At 40.5% G+C, this 20,669-nt stretch overlaps 1 long non-coding RNA gene across 1 annotated transcript; it reads right to left on the bottom strand.

Moving 5' to 3' along the window:
* Positions 1-4,478: 4,478 nt before the first annotated feature.
* Positions 4,479-20,498, bottom strand: LOC132405154 (uncharacterized). Its single transcript, XR_009515777.1, has 3 exons — positions 20,312-20,498; positions 14,771-14,954; positions 4,479-5,176 (listed from the first exon to the last, which is right to left on the bottom strand). It is a non-coding gene; the product is annotated as an uncharacterized LOC132405154 (long non-coding RNA).
* Between the last annotated feature and the right edge of the window lie 171 nt (positions 20,499-20,669).

Raw genomic sequence — 20,669 nt, 5'->3', positions numbered from 1 at the left:
CTATTATAGCAATAAAGCCCTTTATGAGTGGTTATGGTGAGAGTCTCCATCTCCATCTGTAAGTAGGCCTCAGCTGTCCACTTTACTGAAGTGTGTCCCACCTGAAAGGTTTGCAAAGGTATCATCTATCCTAAGCAAAGGGTATTGATCTACTTTCAGTGTTGTATTGATGGTGACTTTAAAATTGCCACAGATTCTGACAGACCCCTCCTTCTTAGTTACTGAGACCACTGCTGTTGCTCTTTAGTCTTGATGTATTCTAACTTTATCAGGGAATGTATAAGGAACTGGATGGGCTATATAAAACTTAGGTGTAGCATTTTAATTTAACACTGTTTTACCCTTGATATGCTTTAAGTTACAATACTGTTGTGGCATCATTCAGTGCCTTTTTAAAATTACTTTCAGTTGCCTCTATTGTGGAGGATCTGGCATGCAAATGGTGGAAGGATTTCCAATGAATTTGTAGATGTCTCAGCCAATCACAACCCCACAATGCTGGCCCTCCTGTTTTTACCACCTATAAGCACAATGTGGCTTGTTGGTTGTTGTATTTCACTGTTAAGAATGTCAATCCCACAGGTAAAATTCTTTTTTCTTTTTACCAGTTTAAGCCTTTAGTTAGATATCTGCAAGCTTCTGTTCAGTTCAACATATCTTTTGCACGTTTTGAAAGGAAGAATAAAACTGCAGCATCTGGTGACCCTCTTCGGAGGCCACCGTCAGAACTCCTTTCATGAGAGTGAATGCTCGTAAGGCATCAGGTGCTGATGGTGTACCTGAAAACCAGAGGCAAACAACTGGCAGGAGTGTTCAAGGACATCTTCAGTCTCTCACTATTGCAGTTGGAGATTCCCATCTGCTTCAAAAGGGCGACACTCATACCAGTACCCAAGATAAGAAGTGTGAGCTGTCTCGATGACTATCACCCAGTTGCACTCACATCAACTGCCATGAAGTGCCTTGATAGGTTGGTCATAGGCAGAATGAGCTCCTACCTAAGCAAGTATTGGACCTACAACAATTTATCTATTGTCACAATAAGTCTACAGCGGATGAAATCTCACTGGCTCTCCACTCAGCCTTGGGTCACCTGAACAATAGCAATATTTATGTCAGGCTGCTGTTTATTGGTTACAGCTCATCAACAACATCATACACTTAGTACTATTCAATAAGTTCCAAGATCTGGGCCTCTGTACATCCCTCTGCAACTGAATCCTTGACTTTCTCATTGGGAGACCACAGACAATGTAGATTGGAAATGACATCTCCTCCTCATTGACAATCAACACTGGTGCACCTCAGGGATGTGTACTTAGCCCACTGCTCACTCCCTCTACACCCAGGACTGTGTGGCTAGGAATAGCTCAAATGCCACTGATAAATTTGCTGATGACAACTATTGTTGGCAGAATTTCAAACAGCAAGGAGGAGGCATATAGAAATGAGTTAGGTCAGTTGGTCGAGTGGTGTCAAAACAGCAACCTTTCACTCAATGTCAGTAAGACCAAAGATTATTGAAAGGAAAGTCACACCATTCATAGTCAGGGGATTAGCAGTGGAAAGGATGAGCAGTCTAAAGCTCCTGGGTATCTACATCTCTGAAGATATATCCTGGGCCCATATTGATGAGATAGTGTAGACCACCCAGTCCATCAAGCCTCATTCACCACGTAATAAGATCACAACTGATTTGTTTCTAAACCTCTGGCAAATATCCACAGATGTACCATGGACACCATTTTAACTAATTGCATTGCCGTCTGCTGTGGAGGGGCCACTACGGAAAAAACAGCAGAAAGTTGTGAACTTAGCCTGCTCCTTCATGAGAACTAGTCTCCCCAGCATCAAGAATATCTTCAAAAGGTGATGTCTCAAAAGGACAACATCATTAGAGACCCCCATCAACCAGGACATGCCCTCTTCTCTTGCTACTATCAAAGAGGAGGTACAACAGCCTAAAGAGACAAATACTAAATATTTTAGGAACAGCTTCTTCCCCACCACCATCAGATTTCTGAATGGACAGTGAAACCACGTACTGCACAGCTTCATTATCTTTTTCATCTCCACCCGAGGAGGTGTAAGGCACTCCTTGCTCCGTTAGCCTGTAGATCACCTTTGGGCAAGGTGTAACACCTGCTTACCCCCCCCCCCACCCCATCGGGGAAACATGAAGTCATGGGAGCAGGTGGCGAATGGCCGTATAAGCAAGTGGTGCATATCACAAGTCCTGGTTATTCGACCACTGACACTAAGGCAATCTCTGGAGTGTATTGATAATGGCTGGGGTCGCCCATCTTGTAAAGATACTGTGCACAAGAAAGCAATGGCAAACTTCTTCTGTAGAAAACTTTGCCAAGAACAATCCTGGTCACAGAAAGACTATGATTAGTCACGCCATTTGACATGGCGCATAATTGCAAAGTACTGCTGCAGCAAAACAACATTTTTCACAACATATGCCAGTGATACTAAACCTAATTTTGATATTGCTGTTCCTGCAAGGCAATCTTACATTTGCATACGCCACAATCAGAGCCTATTTTAATAAAAATCACATTACAACAAAATAAATAAACATATATTTTGGTCCTGAACTAATACCATTTCTAAAATTATTTTTGTTTAAAACACAGGCACAAAATTTTGCTGATCCTGCTACCGTTAAGGAGTTAAATAAGTTCATTTTATGGTTAGTATGAAGGGTAATATTTATATTTATACGGATGCCAAATTAGATCCTTATGATTCTTTAGATATTAAAAATTGAAAGATGGTTGTAAAAGTTGAGTTTTCTGCAGCTAAATGAAAATTTTGATGGACAAGGTAATCTTCTTTTATGATCTGGAGAGATGAAAAATAATTGAAATATCAGTATTCCCAGGAAATATTTATTAAGTATACTTGATTTGGCAGTAATAACTTCAGGGCCTTTGAAACTATATTCACTATGTAGTGTGATATGAAGTGGCAAAACATGATTCTCAAAGTAAACAAACTCGAAAATGTACTAAAATATAGATCACATGGTGGAAGGAACTGTAACTTGGTTAAAAAGGTAGATTTTATGTGGACAATGAAAAGAATCCTAGAAAGAGTCAACTGGCTTGTGAATCTAAAATGGGAATAGATCATGTATGAAATTCTGAGCAGGTCATGCAGCTTTTGTGGAAAAAGAAGCAGTATTAATGTCTCTGGCTAGAAACCTTGCATCGGAATAAAGTTCAATATGTTAATCTTCCATTCAGAACGAATTTACACTTTAACTTCCTGATCAAGAGTTTCCTGGGCTCCTGGATCTCATCAGGATGGAATGCAAGAGCCATGAGGTAATGCTACAGCTCTGTAAAACCCTTGCTAGACCACATTTGGAATATTGTGCTCTGCTCTGCTTGCCTCATTATAGTGTAACACCCTGGGAAAGGGTTCACTGCTAATGGAATGGTTTCTCTGTAGCTACATGTGCCCGAGAGAAGGGATTTCATGGGCTTTAGTTGGTGAGAGATGAAGAGAGAAGACGTGAGTGGAGAGAGTTGGTAGACCGCAGGATGGAGTAGACTTGGAGTGGGTGTCCGGGAGTTGATGACGTTCGAAGGAGGTTGATGGGGAATGAATGGACAGAAAACCATGAGCTCCAACGTGCATATTAGACTGTTCCATTAAAATGGGCTTTTTTCTCTTTTTGTTTTCTTTACTAACCCTATAGTCAAATTAAGAATTATAAAGCTCAGTCGTTTAATTGCATATGGTCTACTGTCTGATATTTGGTGGCACAGATTTGTAACCGGGCAACACATCACGCAGCAACCACAGAAACCATATTTCTCAAGTCTGGCTGGCCGGAGGCTGTCTTCCCCTAGACAAACACATGCTGGCCGAACCTGTGGGTTACACACTTGCAATATTGTGCTCTGTTCTGGTTGCCTCATGTTTGGAAGGATGTACAAGGTTTAGAGAGGGTGTAGAGGAGATTTATAAGATGCTGCCTGGATTAGAGATCATGCCTTATGAGGATAGATTGAGCAAGCTAGAGCTTTTCCCTTTGGAGCAGAAGAGGAGAGAGGTATTCAAGATTGTAAGAGGCAGAGATCAAGTCAATAGCCAGAGACTTTTCCCAGGGCAGAAAGGGCTAATAATAGGGGGCATAATTTTTAGGTGATTGGAGTAACATATAGGGGAGATGCCAGAGTTAATTCTTTACACTGAGAGTAGTGAGTATATGGAATGCCCTGCCAGGGATGGTGGAAGAGGGAGATCCATTAGGAGTATTTAAGAAGCTCTTATACAGGCATGTGGATTATAGAAAATTGCAGGACTATGTAGGAGGGAAGAGTTAGATTGATCTCAGAGTATGTTAAAGAGTCAGTACAACATTTTGGGCCAAAAGTCCCGTATTGTGCTTGATGCACCATCAATAACTCTCGGAGACGGGAGGCAAACAATAGGCTTTTATTAGCTGCAAGAGACCACGATTAGCAGCAAGAGCCCACCACACAACATCCTGGAGACTGAGGGAGGAGCAGTGCCTCCAATCGCCTTTATACAGGGGTCTGTGGGAGGAGCCACAGGAGCAGTCAGCAGAAGGGCGTGTCCAGACAGGTATATGTCGTTCACCACAGTGCTGCAGTGTTTTACATTTATCAGGGCTTCAAGATGGTACGACAATGAAGTATGCCACCAAATACTCAACTCACACACAGCTTCTGTGTCTGTTAAAAAGTTTTCTCACAGTACTTGTACTGAAAGGTTACTTTATTTACTTAGAAGCTCGAAGGTCTGACGAGAGGAAACTTGATCCACTTGTTTAGCACAAACTGCATTCCTTTGAACCTCAGGTGAGGACAAAGATGATTACATCTGCACTGGCAGACATATTTGGAATGAAGCCAACAGATCCTTGTGATACGGGAACAATCAGAGAAGTGCAGTTCAAAGCTGGCTGGACTTTGCACTTCTGTGCTAATAGCTGCCAATAAGCTTCTCCCCCATCTGGTGTCTCCATAGTCTCAGAAACTAGCATCAGGACGTGAGAAGCATGCTGAACGTGACCTATTGCATACTGGTGGCTGTGCTTTATCAGCAGCTGTCAATGTAATCACTATTTCAATATTTTGACTCTGGATATCTTCAGGACTCTGTCAAACAGTTGCAAGGTGAGCAGCCCACAAATCTAAGAACAGATCAGAAGATCAGAATCAGGTTTAATATCCCTTGCAAATGTCATTAATTTGTTGGTTTGTGGCAACAATATATTGCAATACATAATAATAAAAATATGAATTACAATAAGAAATATATATTAAAAATTGAATTAAGCAAGTAGTGTAAAAATAGAGCAAGAAAAGAAAATAGTGAGGTAGTGTACACGAGTTCATTGTCCATTCAGAAATCTGATGGTGGAGGGGAAAAAGCTGTTCTCGAAACATTGAGCTTGTCATCAGGTTCCTGTACTTCCTCTTTGATAGAAGCAATGAGAAGAGGGCATGTCCTGGGTGATGGAGATGCTGCACTTTGAGACATTGCCTTTTGAAGGGGCACTTAATGCTAGTGTCCATGATGGAACTTCCTGCAGCCTTTTTACATCCTGTGCAGTGACCCTCCATACCAGTCAGTGATGCAAACAGTTAAGTGCTCTCCGCAGTACATCAGTAGCCATTTGTGAGAATCTTTGGTAACATATGAAGCTTCCTCAAACTCCTAAAGAAATATAGCTGCTGTCATACCTTCTTTGAAATTTCATCAATATGTTAGGCCCAAGATAGATTCTCAGTGATGTAGACAACCAGGAATTTGAATCTGCAGATCCCTCAATGAGGACAGGTGTGTGTTTCCTCGACTTCCTCTTCCTGAAGTCCACTATCAATTCCTTGGTCTTACTGACATTTAGTGCAAGGTTGTTGTTGATCTGCCTCACCCTTGTAGGCCTCCTCATCACTATCTGAAATTCTGCCAATAGTTAGTTCTGTTATCAGCAAATTCATAGATGGTGTTTGACCTATGCCTAGACACACAATTGTGGGTGTAGATTAGAGTAGTGGGTTAAGCACACATCCTTGAGGTGTGCCAGTGTTGATTGTCAGTGAGGAGATGTTATTTCCAATCCATACTGAATGTGGTCCCCCTATGAGGAAGTCTATCTTCAAATTGCAGAGGGAGGTACAGAGGCACACACACAAAATGCTGGAGGAATTCAGCAGGCCAGGCAGCATCTATAGAAAAAAGTACAGTCGAAGGTTTGGGCTGAGACCCTTTGGCAGGACTGGAGATGAAAAGCTGATGAGTAGATTTAAAAGGTGGAGGGGAAGGGAAAGAGAAACACAAGGAGAAAAGTGAAACCTGAAGGTGGAAAGATGAAGTAAAGAGCTGGGAAGTTGATTGGTGAAAGAGATACAGGGCTGGAGAAAGGGGAGTCTGATATGAGAGGACAGAAAGCCATGGAAGAAAGGAAAGGGGGAGGAGCACCAGAGTGAGGCAAGGGGCAGGCAATGAGAAAAGGTGAGAGGGAGAAAGGGATGGGGAAATAGTGAAGGAGAATGGGTGAGGGGGCATTACTGCAAGTTTGAGAAATCGATGTTCATGCCATCAGGTTGGAGGCTACCCAGATGGAAAATAAGGTGTTGTTCCTCCAACCTAAGTATGGCCTCATCACGACAGTGGAGGAAGCCATGGATTGACATATTGGAATGGGAATAGGAAGTGCAATTAAAATAGGTGGCCACTGGGAGATCCTGCTTGTTCTGATGGATGGAGTGTTTGTGCTCAGCAAAGCAGTCTCCCAATCTACATCTGTCTGACCGATATACAGGAGGCCAAACCAGGAGCACCAGACACTGTATATGAACTCAACAGACTCACAGGTGAAGTGTCACCTCACCTGGAAGGACTGTTTGGGGCCCTGAATGGTAGGGAGGGAGGAGGTGTAGGGGCAGGTGGAGCACTTATTCAGCTTGCAAAGGTAAGTGCCAGGAGGAAGACCAGTGTGGAGGGACAAATGGACAAAGGAGTCGATCCCTGCAGAAAGCCGAAAGTTGTGGGGGGGGGTTGGTGGAGGGGAAATGATGTGCTTGGTGATGGGAATTCCACTTCCCAGTCCCTTTCCAAAATGACCTCCTCCAGTGAAATTACATCCACTGTGGATCTATTGTAGTAATAGGCAAGGTCCAGGTCCTTACTTAGGCAGGAGTTGATTCTGACCATGACCAACCTCTCAAAGCACCTCCTCACAGCAGATGTAAGCGCAACTGGGTAAATGAGACAGTTCATCCAGCTCTTCTTGGGCATAGTATGAAATCTATATAGTATACAGTACCTACAGAGAGCGTGCCCAGCTGCAATTTTACTCTCTGTGGTGCAGCCAGGTGCAGAACATCTTGTGGATAGAACCTATTTTAGTAATGGATATCCGCTTCCTGAGAATATTGCCTAAGCTTGCTTTCTAAACTCAAGCAGCTGTCACTTGAAAGATCAATATAGATGTAAGTAAACTTCCAATTAACAATTTGTTAAGTTTCTGGTTGTAAAATGAAGTCAGTCTTCAGTTCTTAAGATAGAAATAGAAAGCTGTAATCGGCTTGAATTTGAAACAAGCACTCTCTATAAAACAGCTTTGCAAACAAGCTCTGTATATATGCAGACATTGTGTCTGTGAGAAGTGGGACGTAGCTCTCCACTCCTGTTTTATTACTGCAAGTGTATAGTATAAGACAATGGGTTGTTTAATCTGGGTTGCTTCAAACAGACAAGCTGACTCTTAAGAGAAAATCTACAGAAGGTGGAAATCAAAACAACACAAGTCTCTGCTGCTGAAAGGTCCAAAACGTCGACTGTGCTTTTTTCCATAGATGCTGCCTGGCCTGCTGAGTCCCTCAAGCAATTTGTGCATGTCTCTCCGGCCCTGCTGAAGGGTCTCGGCCTGAAATGTCAACTGTACATTTCTCCATAGACACTGACTGGCCTGCTGAGTTCCTCCAGCATTTTGTGTGAGGAGCTGACTCTTAAGTTGTTTAGCTCAAGGAAGCTTGAAGAATAGATGCATATCATTCGACATATCAAAAACTAATGTGTTAATAGCTGGAAGATTTATGTGCAGGTTAGCTTTACAGTATTAATGATAGCTCATTGAGATCTATGTTTCAAAAATTCTTTCAGACTAATTGTGTAAATACAACATCTGCTTGTGAAGTCATCCAAGTGAGGGAAAAGGGGTAAGTATAAACGTATAAAGTATGTCAGGCTTATTAGGAATGGGGCAAGGAACATCAAAAAACAAGAAAGAAACACGGGCTGAACAAGAATCCATTCTTCCAGCTTTGATTTTTGCGACAGCTGACTTGTTCATCTGCTTCATGGTATGTCTTTTTAGTTTATAGGAAATGTACCTGTGCATTGAAAATCCTTAATCCTTTATCCGCTGTGATTTGGAAATGCTTTGCGCTTTATGCTTTGAGAATTGGAAATGGCTTCTCTTAGAAATAGTTTGTTATTTGGAAATATTCAAAATAGAAATCCTCTGTGAGTTTTAAAAGCGTCTTAGGAATGTTGTTTGGATTTAACCATGTGTCACCAAATATAAACTGTTATAAACTTGGTTAGCTGGAAGTATCTTCTCCTCGGTAGAGAGAGGGGGCACACTGCTCGAATAATGGGTATTGACAGTTAAACTCGCCATGCAGAATAAACAGGGAAGTAAACTAGTCTTTGAAGATTGGGTAGTTACAATATAATCTCCTTTAGTGAGAGTATTTCTGCCTATTTATATCAATAAGGCTTTTAGTCTTTGTTCAAGTGCAGAACTTCGCAGTTAGTAAACACAATGCCATCACATAGTGAGTTGGTCATACTACAGGTACAAAAAGAATGAAGGTGGCTGAGCACAAGGAAGGACAGGAACCCCTGTAATCATTAACCTCTCAAATAGGCACAGTCAGCCCCTGTGTTACGGTGGGGTAGGGGTGGCTTGTTGCTCTTAGAAATGGACCATATCATAACTTACTGTAACATAAAACTGTGGATTATAAGTGCAGGTGTCAAGGCAAGGCAGGTTGTACTGACTTATTTACTTTCTTCTGCACATATTCCATGAGAGTGAATTCTAATTAGCAGACAAATGCTTTGAGCCAAGAGTTAGCCTGCATCTATAGAAGGGAAGAAACAGTTGAAGTTTTGGGCCTAAAGCATCAACTGTTTATTCCCCTTCATAGATGCTGCTTGACTTGCTGAGTTCCTCTGACATTTTGTATGAGTTGCTCAAGATTCCCAGCATCTGCAGAACTTCGTGTGTAAGGGTTACCTGCATGCTGTTTGATCTACTGCTTGGGAAATTGTCTCCTGGGTAAATGTAGCAGCAGCTGTTGAGTTAAAGACCGTGGGTGGTTCTGAGGCACTGCCAGAGAGTGGAAAATTTAAGTGACCAGAAATGGTTGGGGGTTCATTTTTGATTGGATCTGGTACAGAATATTCTGAAGGGGGAGTGAAAACAGCAAAAAGTCACAGAACAAAATGATACAAACAGCATAAATAGGAAGATGGATGAGGTCTGCAAAATGGATTTAGAAATTTAAAAAGGTTAAAAAGCAGAATGTGTGTCATGTGCCAGTGGAGGTAGAAATTGGGGGAATAGGGCAGATGAACTTGATGGTAAGGAGTCAGTGTGGTATAAGGGGTTTTAGATACTGGGGTATTTAGATAATTTCTGCACTGGTTGGTACCTGGACAAGAGGAATGGTTGCCCCTAATCTGGAGCGGGACCGATGACCTCACAGGGTGATTTGCTCATGCTACTCAGGAGAGTTTAAACTAATTTTGCATGAGAGTGGGGAGCATAGCAGCAGGTGGGGATCAAATTGTAGATGATAAAACAGTGCACAGAGCAGACGGAAGCAAGTTAGAAAGCATAAAAGGGCTGACAGGCTCAGATATATTTACTTTAATGCAAGGAGCCTCATAGGCAAGTCAATGAACTTAGAGCCCAGATCAGCACTTTGAATTATGATGTTATTGCAATCATATAAGCATGATTAATGAAAGTTTTAGATGTGACAAAGAGGATTGCAAAGGAGACATAGTCAAACTACTCATTAGAAAGAACATAATTGCAGCACTTAACAATGATATCCTAGAGAGTTTGTCAAATGAGACCATTTCCCACAGTAAAGGGAAAAAAATCACTGGTGGGTGTTGTTTATAGGCCACCTAATAAAAATATTGCAGTGGCAGAGGCGATTAACCAAGAAATAACTGAGGCTTGTAAGAACGGAACAGCACTTGTCATGGGGGGATTTTAACTTCCACATAGATTGTGTGAATCAGGTTGGTCAAAGAAGTCTTGAGGAGGACTTCATAGATTGCATCCATGATGGCTTTCTTGAGCAGCGTGTTAGTGAACATACAAGGGAAAATACTATCTTAGATCTAGTTTTGTGCAATGAGACAGGTAAGATTAACGGTCTTGTCAGGGATCCTCCTGGAAAGAGTGATCATAGTATGATTGAATTTTGCTTTCATTCGGAGGATAAATAGTTAGATCTAAAACTGGAGTATTATGCTTGAACAAGGGAGACAGGATGAGGGAGGAGTTGACTAATGTAGATTGGGAGCACAGGCTATTTGGTAGGACAGTTGAGGAACAGTGGAACACTTCCAAAGTGATTTTTCACAGTGCTCAACAAAAGTATATTCCAGTCAAAGGTAAGGACAGTAAGTGTTGGGAGAGCCAGCCTTGGATAACTAAGGATATAAAAGATAGTATCAAAATTAAAAACTCATGTGTACAAAGTGGCAAAGAGTAGTGGGAGACTGGAGGACTGGGAAAATTTTAAAAAGCGACAAAGAACAACTAAATAAGAAATAAGGAAAGGGAAGATAGAGTATGGAAGTAAATTAGCACAAAATATAAAAACAGATAGCAAATATTTTTATAAATATATAAAGCGGAAGAGGGTGGCTAAAGTCATCATAAGTCCCTTGGAAGACGAGAAGGGAAAATTGCTATTGGATGATAAGGAAATGGCTGAGGCATTGAATGACTATTTTTTGACGGTCTTCACGGTGGAGAACAAGTCTAATATGCCAAAGAAGGATGTTATAGATGAAATGGGAGGTGAGGATCTTGATAAAATCACTGTCACTAAAGGGGTAGTGATGAGAAAACTAGAGGGCCTGAAGGTAGATAAGTCCCCTGGTCCTGAGGGGATGCATCCCAGGGTGCTGAAGGAATTGGCGGAGGTTTTAGTAGACCCATTGGTAATCATTTTTCAAAACTCTCTAGACTCTGGGCAGGTCCCGGTGGATTGGAAGACAGCAAATGTCACACCACATTTTTAAAAAGGATGTAGACAAAAGATGGGCAACTATAGACCAGTTAATTTAACATCTGTAGTCAGGAAAATGCTTGAAGCTGGTCTTAAGGAAGAAATAGCGAAACATTTAGAAAGGGGTGTTTCCATTAGACAGACACAGCATGGATCCAGAAAGGGCAGGTCCTGTTTGAAAAACTTACTGGAGTTCTTTGAGGACATAATGAGTGCAGTGGAGAGAGGGGAACAGGTGGATGTCGTATACTTGGATTTTCAGAGGATGTTCGATAAGGTGCTGCACAAGAGACTTATAAATAAGATACGAATGCATGGAGTCAGGGGAAGTGTATTGGCATGGATAGAAGGCAGAGAATTAGTATAAACGGGTGTTTCTTCGGTTGGCAGTCAGAGGTGAGTGGGTTCCCGCAGGGGTTGGTGCTGGGCCCGCAGCTGATTACCATTTACATTGATGATTTGGAAGAGGGGTCTGAGTGTAGCATAGCAAGATTTGCTCATGATACTAAACAGAGTGGAAAAACAAATCGTACAGAGGATGTGGAGAGTCTGCTGAGGGATATAGATAGGTTAAGTGAGTGGGCCAAGGTCTGGCAGATGGAATACAATGTTGGTAAATGCAAGATCATCCACTTTGGAAGGAATAATAGAAGAGCAGATTATTATTTAAGTGGTGAAAGATTGCAGCATGCTGTTGTGCAGGGGACTTGGGAGTGTTTGTGCATGAATAGCAAAAAGTTCACTTGCAGATACAACAGGTTATTAAGAAGGCAAACAGAATGTTGGCCTTCATTGCTGGAGGGATTGAATTCAAGAGCAGGGAGGTTACCCTGCAACTATACAGGGTACTGGTGAGGCTGCACCTGGAGTACTGTATGCAGTTCTGGTCTCCATACTTGAGGAAGGATATACTGGCTTTGCAGGCAGTGCAGAGGAGGTTTACCAGGTTGATTTCAGAGATGAAAGGGTTAACCTACGAGGAGAGATTGAGTTGTCTGGGATTATACTCTCTGGAATTCAGAAGAATGAGAAGGGATCTTATAGAAGTATACAAAATTTTGAAAGGGATAGATAAGATAGAAGTAGGAAAGTTGTTTCCATTGGTAGGTGAGACTAGAACTAGGCGACATTGCCTCAAGATTCAGGGGAGACGATTTAGGATGGAGATGAGGAGAAGCTTCTTCCCAGAGAGTGGTGAATCTGTGGAATTCTCTGCCCAGGGAAGCAGTTGAGGCTTCTTCAGTAAATATATTTAAGATACAGTTAGATAGATTTTTTACATAGTATGGGAATTAAGGGTTATGGGGAAAAGGCAGGTAGATGGAGCTGAGTTTACGGATAGATCAGCCATGATCTTATTGAATGGCGGGGCAGGCTCGATGCGCCAGATGGCTTACTCCTGCTCCTATTTCTTAAGTTCTTAATGTTCTTATTTGGAGAGAATTTAAGCATTAGAGAGAGGTGATCACTTTGGTGAGGTAGTAAGATCAGCCTGCCAATAATCAACAAGAATTAGAAGAACAGATATGCAGAATTCCACAGAAGAGCATGGGCAATAAGGTTATAGCAATATTGCCTTGTGTTTCCTTAGTGCAAGGGGCTTAATGTGGGTGAAATTTGTGAAGTGCATCCAAGAAAAGTTCTGAAGACAATATCTAGACTGTCACACTAGAGATAAGTCAGCAATTTATCTCATCTTAGGAATTGAAACTGGGCAGGTCGTTGAATTATTGGTGGGGCAATGCTTTGGGAACAGTGACCACAATTCTGTAAGTTACAATGTAGTAATGCAGAGGATATGATTAATATTACTATCATATGTCATGAAGTTTGTTGTTTTGTGGCAGTAGAACTATGCAATTAATTTTTAAAGAACTATAAATCACAATAAATCAAAATTAAATTAGTAGTGTAAAATGAGAGAAAAAATAGTGAGTTAGCATACATGTCCATTCAGAAATCAGTTGGTGGAGGCATGAAGATGTTCCTAAAATGTTGAGTGTGTTCCAATGTTTTAGGAACAGCTTTTTCCTCTCCACCATCAGATTCCTGAATGGACACTGAATCAATCCAAGAATACTACCTCACTATTTTACCTCACCTCACTAATCCTCTGGTTTAAGTCTTGAACTGGGGATGGTTGATTTCAATAGCATTAAGTGAGGAGTTGGTGAACATAGATTGAGAGCAGATTCTAGCCGGTGAAATGACAGCTGAAAAGAGGATTCTTTTAAAAGAGAGATAGTGAGGGTACAGTACCAGCATGTTTCAGGAAGGGCAAAAGGCTAATTAGAAAACTTTAGATGATGAAAGATATTATACGTTTGATCAAAAAAAAAATATGACAGGCATTGACAACTGGGTTCGAGTGAGTGTACTGAGGAATATAGAGTTTTTTTTTGTAATTTATTTTTTCATTGAAGTTCATCAAACATTTCCATAAGATGTATTTCAGACATTGTACATATACATCACAAAATCTCCACAAAGTAGAGTTTTAGAGCACATTTAAAGTATGTATTATTATCGAAGATTGCAGGAAAGAACTTATAAAAGTAATGGGAGTGGGGTAAGGAGCAGGTCAGAATTAAGAAGAAAGAGTTATTTGTTATAGTGGCATGCATAAGTGTTGATAATCTCCAGGGCTGGATAAGATTTAACTCAGGTTGCCATGGAGAAAGAAAGGGAGGAAGTAGAAGGGGACTTCTTTATCCTTGTTTTATTTAGAGATGCAGCAGCATGAAACAGGCCTTTCTGGCTCAATGAGCCATACCGCACGGCAACCCACCTACTTAACCCTAGCCGAATCACAGGATGATGCACCATCAATAACTCTCTGAGACGAGAGGCGAGATATCAGCTTTTATTGACTGGAAGAAAGAACAAGCAGCAATTGACCACCATGCTACATCCTCGAGACTGAGGGCTGGGCTCAGGCCTCAATCGCCTTTATACCGGGATCTGTGGGAGGAGCCACAGGAGCAGTCAGCCGGGGGGCGTGTCCACACTGGTATATGTAGTTCACCACACAGGACAAGTTACAATGACAAATTAACTTACTGACCACTATGTCTTTGGACTGTGGGTGGAAACTGGAGCACCCGGAGGAAACCCACATGGTTCACAGGGAGAAGGTAAAAACTCCTTACAGACTGCGCCAGAATTGAACTTCAAACTTCAAGCTGCAATAGCATTGTGCTAACTGCTATGTTCTATACCCACAGTTTAGCCACAGTTACAGTGCTGAATGACTGAAGGATATCTAATGTTCTATCTAAATTTTTAATCTAAAATTAGATTGCATTTGTGAAAGAGTCTGAGGGGTGACCTGATAGAGGAATCAAATTATAAGTGCCAGATTGAGTAAAAATCTAATTTTTTGCCTATGGTGGGGATATCAAAAAGGAGGGCCTTGGTTTAAGAGAGGAAATGTTTACACAGAGAATGGCTGATACCTGGAAGTCACTGCCAGGAGAGGTACTGGGTCTTCTTCTTCATGTGCCTTGTGCGTTACACGTTTGGGTGATCGTGGCTCTCCACGTCGAATGATCCCTCGCAGCGTCAATGATATCACGCATATTTAGATTTGTTATTTCTTTCACAGTGTCCATATATTTTCTTCTTCTTTTGCTTCTGGTACTGGGTACATAATCATTATATTTAAGGGCCAACAAACAGGCAAGGTATAGAAGAATGCAGACTTGTACAGGCAAATGAAATTAAACAGGCAAAAAAGTTGGCATTTGGGTTAAAAGGGACCCACTCTATAAAATGCAAAGGCCATTTAAATCTTTTCTTCCTGTGCTAGTACACTATTATAGACGTGAAGATATCTGGTTGTTTATAATCACACTACTGACAAGGCCACCTGTCAACCACTGAATCTGATACAGTTATAAATATTCATTCACGCTTTCTACATAGGACAAGCATGGAGGCAACCTTCTCAGATCTTTGCTCTGATTAGCAGACACCTGTTGGCCATTGTTCTCTTGTTTGGTCTAAATTTGATATGTGGAAAGTTATTTACAGTTTACCGCCACTGCCATTTTTTATATATCTCAACCATGTCTCCTCTCAACCTCCTTCCTGGAAAGGATCCCTCTTTTCTAGAAAGAACAGAGCTGGCTTCTCTGGCTTAATTGATGTTCCATTCCAGGCAATACCCAGTGACTCTCATCAGTACTGACTCTTATCACATTGTTCTTACAGGGACTGCAGATGAGGCCTAAAAAAAGCTTTGTAAGATGACTGTTTAAGTTCCCTGCTTTTGTACTCAATGCCATAACAAATAAAGAACAGAATCCTATGTCTTCCTAACCTCACGATCTACTTGGACTGCCATATTCAAGTTCAAAGATCAAAGTAAATTTGTTATCAAAGTACATCTATGTCTCCATGTACTACCCGGAGATTATATTTTGTGGGCATTTACAGTGGATATATAGGAATACAACAGAGTCGATGAAGAACTACACACAAAGAATGACGTACAAATAACCAATGTCCAAAAGGTGACAAGTTGTGCAAATACACTACAAAATGAAAAACAAAATAATAAATAATTAATAGATAGATAAATAAATAAATAAGCAAGCAAGCAATATTGAGGACATGAGTTGTAGAGTCCATGAAAGTGAGTCCGTAGGTCATGGAATCAATTCAGCATTGAGGTGAATAAAATTATCCACTTTGGTTCAGGAGCCTAATGGTTGAGGAGTAATCTAGGAGCTGCTCATTAATGCTCTTTAGGATTCTACCATGCATGGTATATGTCCTAGGCTCATTAGTAATCCCAAGTGCATGGAAGATCTTTTTTTTTATTGTCCTACCACTTATTCCGTGAACATCCAAAAACCTATCAATTTTCATTCTGAACATATTCAGTGATGGAGTCTCCACAGCCCTGTTGGATGGAAAGTTCCAAAGATTTGCCATCTTCAAGATCCGGACTTCTTGACTTCTCTTGAACACCTCTTGGCTTCTCATCTCAATTCTGAATGACAAACTCGTGATTGTAGTCACACTGTCAAGGGAAACATTGCCTCTGCATCCAGCCAGGGAAATATTGTCCCCACATGCATTCCAACAAGCCCTTTAAGAATTTTGCATATTTTAACTATATCTCATTTCTTTCTTCTTAACTTTAAAAATTTTGGGTCCAATTTTTTTGTCAGTTGACAATCCTGCAATCCCAGGAACCAACCTTATGAAACCCTGTTGTACTCACCCTTTTTTTTATTTTGTAAGACATAATCAGTTCATCCCATTATTGTTGCAGGAACTTGACCTGAAATGTCCACAATACATCCCACCACCAGTTCCATTGTCCAAAGGTACTACTGACCCACTGATTTGCTGGAGCAGTTTATGTTTTTACTTTGTTTTCCATTTTCTGCAGTCTCTTATGTCTGCTTATGTAATTTCATGAGGTTACCGTCACTTTTGTACCCATATTCCCTAGAAATAAAAGCCAACTTTGCCCTCCCAATGACATGCTGTCTCTGCCATTAATTTTCAAAGATTCATATATAAAGCTACCCAGGTACCCTAGAGTACCAACTCCTTTCAATCTTTCATCAGTTAAAAACCTGGATGTTTCTTTTTTTATTGAAGTGAATACTTCTCTTTTTATGTATTATCTGTAGTTCAGTTTATCTGCCATCACCTATTCCCTTCACCTGTCTAGAGCCCCCAAAGCCTCGTTGCATCAACCTCATAACCCAGAACCATTTTTATCATTGGCAAACTTAGATATAATACATTTCTGCTGCAAAAACATTGTTTTAGTGTGTAAACAGCTACACCCCGATAAGCATCCCATGTGGCATTCTACTGGTTAGTCACTTAACTTGAAGAGATGGCTTAGGAGACTAACCACTGTTAGGAGTTACAAGATTGTACCAAGCAACAGCGAAGGAACAACAATATATTTCCAAATCACGGTAGTGTGTGACGTGGAGAGCAACCTTCAGCAGGTGGGGTTCCCATGTTTTCACTGCCCTTGTCCTTCTTGCTGATAGAGGTAATGCATTTGGAAGGTGCTCTCTAAGAAGTGTTGACGAGTTGCTGCAGCGCTTTCTGTAGATGGTGCAGGTTGCTGCTACAGAGAGTCAATGGTGAAGTGACTGAATGGTTGTCAATGTTTATGAAGCTGCAATCATTTAGGCGAGTAAATCCATCATACTGCTAATTTGTAGATGAAGAGCAGGCTTTGGTGAATAATGTGAATTAATCACTGTACCAGTGTGGTAGCCTTTTCCTTTAACCTCTCTTTTAAGCTGTTGTTAGGCTACTTTGCATTAGAGATATCTCTCTATATACAGTATATATATTGTATCAGCACATTTTTTAAATACTTGCATTTGTTAGTGTCCATTATACTTTTTAATGAATATTTTACATCTACCTTTCAGCTCTTGACTCTAACAGTACCTTGGTATTTTGCATTGTTTAGGTTTAAGACACTGGTTTTAGTTTGAAGATAATTTACGTTCTTAATCTATGCTCGATTTAAGTAATTATCTAGCTGGCTCCTCAAGACACTGATCTAACAACTATCTCATATACACTCCTTGAATTTGTCTTCCACACAATTACTGCTAATTTGCCCAGTTTCCATGTAAACTCAATTGTTAGGTATTAACTGATGATCTCGATACCAAACCATCAGGATTTCAAAATACATACCGTGTATATCTGCAGATGCGGAAAGTCCAAACAACACACACAAAATGCTGGAGGAACCCAATGGGCCAGGCAGTATCTTTGGAAAAGAGTAACCAGTCTACGTCTCAGCCCAAAACATCAACAGTTTGCTCTTTTCCATAGATGCTGCCTGTCCTGTTCAGTTCCTCCAGCATTTTGTGTGTGTTGCTAGTATTTCAAAGCAGTTGGATTACTGATGCTTTGTGCATTAATGTGCACTTAGTGAGGTATGCAGTACAAAAAGAAAAATACTATAGACTTTCCATCTATTCTTACAATACATAACAAACACTAAGACTGAATATTATGTCAGTTATTGATCAATATTGGAGGACAAGTTATTATACTTGTCCTCTATTAATCCTAAGCATTAAATTACTGCTAGGCATTGGTGACAATAGCATAGTAAGGAAATTATATTGTTTGTCCCAATTTACCTTTAGCTGTTAGTTGCACATGTTCAAAAAATCACAAGATATTAACTTCAGCTGTGTTGATTATCAGGATAGTTTGTCCAATCACCTGATACTATCTACACACTCATAAGTATATTCCACCCATTATCATTTGATAGGAAGATATTGCAGATGTTCTTTGGAATACCAGACTTTATTTCATATTCTCTATTATCTGAACATGTTAAAATTAATTTATAACTAGACAATGGGGTGACCCGTTGGGGCACCCTTTGAGAGAAGGGTAGTTCAGTCTGATGTGACCAGAATGAGCATTAAATTTTCCTGAATGCTATTGGTATTGCTTTGCTTTGGAAATTGAAGAAGAAAAACCAGTTTATTAAAGAAGAAAGACATGTAGCAAGGCAAATATAGCTCCTCCTCATTTAATGAATGACATGTCTCGTTGATCTGCCACCCTTGTGCCTCTCGTTGTCATTCTGGAAACATGCAACCTTTTCATGCGCCATCTCATCTCTTCTGCTGTTTGTTCTTTGTCTCTGATCCTGGAGACATGCATTTCTCAGCTCCTTTGTCTTTTCCTCTCTCGTCCTCCTGTTCCTGTTGTTGTCATTCTGGAGACGTGCATGCCTCTCCTCCTCTGTCTCTTCTTCTCTCATCTTTTTTGTCCTGACTCTTTGATCTTGGAGTTATGTGGCCCTGGCCTCATCCGATTCTTGTTCTCTCCCTCTCCTTGCCGCTTCCCGACAACATTTGGCATCACCTCTTGACCATAATGTCCCCCCTCTCTTTCCTCACGGCATAATTAGGCTGACCGTAGTTTTTTATAATGCTGGATAGAAGATAGGAAGCAGTAACACCAAAGGAAGCTGATTATTCTTGATGATGTGGTTGGCGCTCTCCTAAATGGATATGATATAGTCACCGCTGTCCTTTGACTGCAGCAAAGAGTTTTGTAGGTGTCTCGAAGTACGTCATTACAGGTTACGGGATGTTATGTCATGCTTAAATTTAGAGAAGATCCGATGTTCAGTTTTTGAATCTAGACAAGACTTTTATATATTGTGGGGACCATTTTTGAGTTATTTTCAAAATCTTTGATTTGTTATAAAAGTACAGATGGTGGCTAATATATTTTATTATGATAAGGGTCTTTTATTCCCTTTTTTTGCTTTTCCTAACAGCTCTGACTTTGGTAGTGAGTTCAGATTTTTTTCTGTATAACAAAATTATTATATTTCAATATTACAATTTAATTTATTTTTTTATGAATACAGGGTTTGTGATTGTAACTGTATTTTTAACACAATGTATTTGGTACTTTTTGACGTATAATATATAGCTTCTTGTACTCTATATTCCTTTATGCAGAAAGTAATAAATATATTGAAAGTGAAGTACGTCATTTCAATAAGATTTAACGATAAAATCTCTTATTGATGGGTGGCAGTTAGATCTGTCCCAATCCGACACATGCTGATGGTGATACGTGACGGCTCGAAATAGAGCTGACCTGCTCTTTTGGGCCAGTTGGTGTCGCTGCTGAGGCTGGCCAAGCGCACGCGTCATGGTGTCGCGTCACGATTTCTCGGGTGAAAGTGGGGCTGGTGATATTGGCGAATGAGCAATTTTAGATGAATATATAACTCTGAACTTTTCCCACATTCTGTAAGTTAGTGCATTTTAAGTCGAATTAGCCAAAAAAAGTGCCGCTGTAATGCACCGTTTGCGTTAATTGGAGATCACAAACAGTCAAACAGACAATGCATGAGACTTTTAGTAGTATATAGATAACTAATGACATGCTAAATAACATTGAAAGTAAAATGTTTTTCCCATCCAATTTTGTGTACGTACACAGACAGCACATACCTATGTATGTCCTTCAATTATTTTGCTGCTCCTTATGTCACTAATCCGCTTTAACCTTTCAATCATTCAAGGTTTTGTGCTTTTTTACAACCGGCCTTTTCCACATCCCCGATTTTCTTTGTCCACAGTTAGTGTGTACTTTTTACAACCTGTCTGAGATCTAAACTCTGGAATTCATACCTTAACCCTCCCAACCTCTCCTCAAGGCACTCCTTGAATTCCATCACTTTGATAAGGTTAAACTTGTCATGGAAATGTTGACACTTTAATTATAGTTGCATTGCATACGTCATATGCAAATATTTTTAAAAATACTGCATTAATGCTATCCTGATAAACGTCTTGATCTAGTAGTAAG

Source organism: Hypanus sabinus, chromosome 15 (genome assembly GCF_030144855.1).
Source record: "Hypanus sabinus isolate sHypSab1 chromosome 15, sHypSab1.hap1, whole genome shotgun sequence".
Lineage (NCBI taxonomy): Eukaryota > Metazoa > Chordata > Chondrichthyes > Myliobatiformes > Dasyatidae > Hypanus > Hypanus sabinus.
The sequence above is the reverse complement of the archived record's forward strand: the minus strand, read 5'-3'. Positions and strand labels throughout refer to the sequence as shown.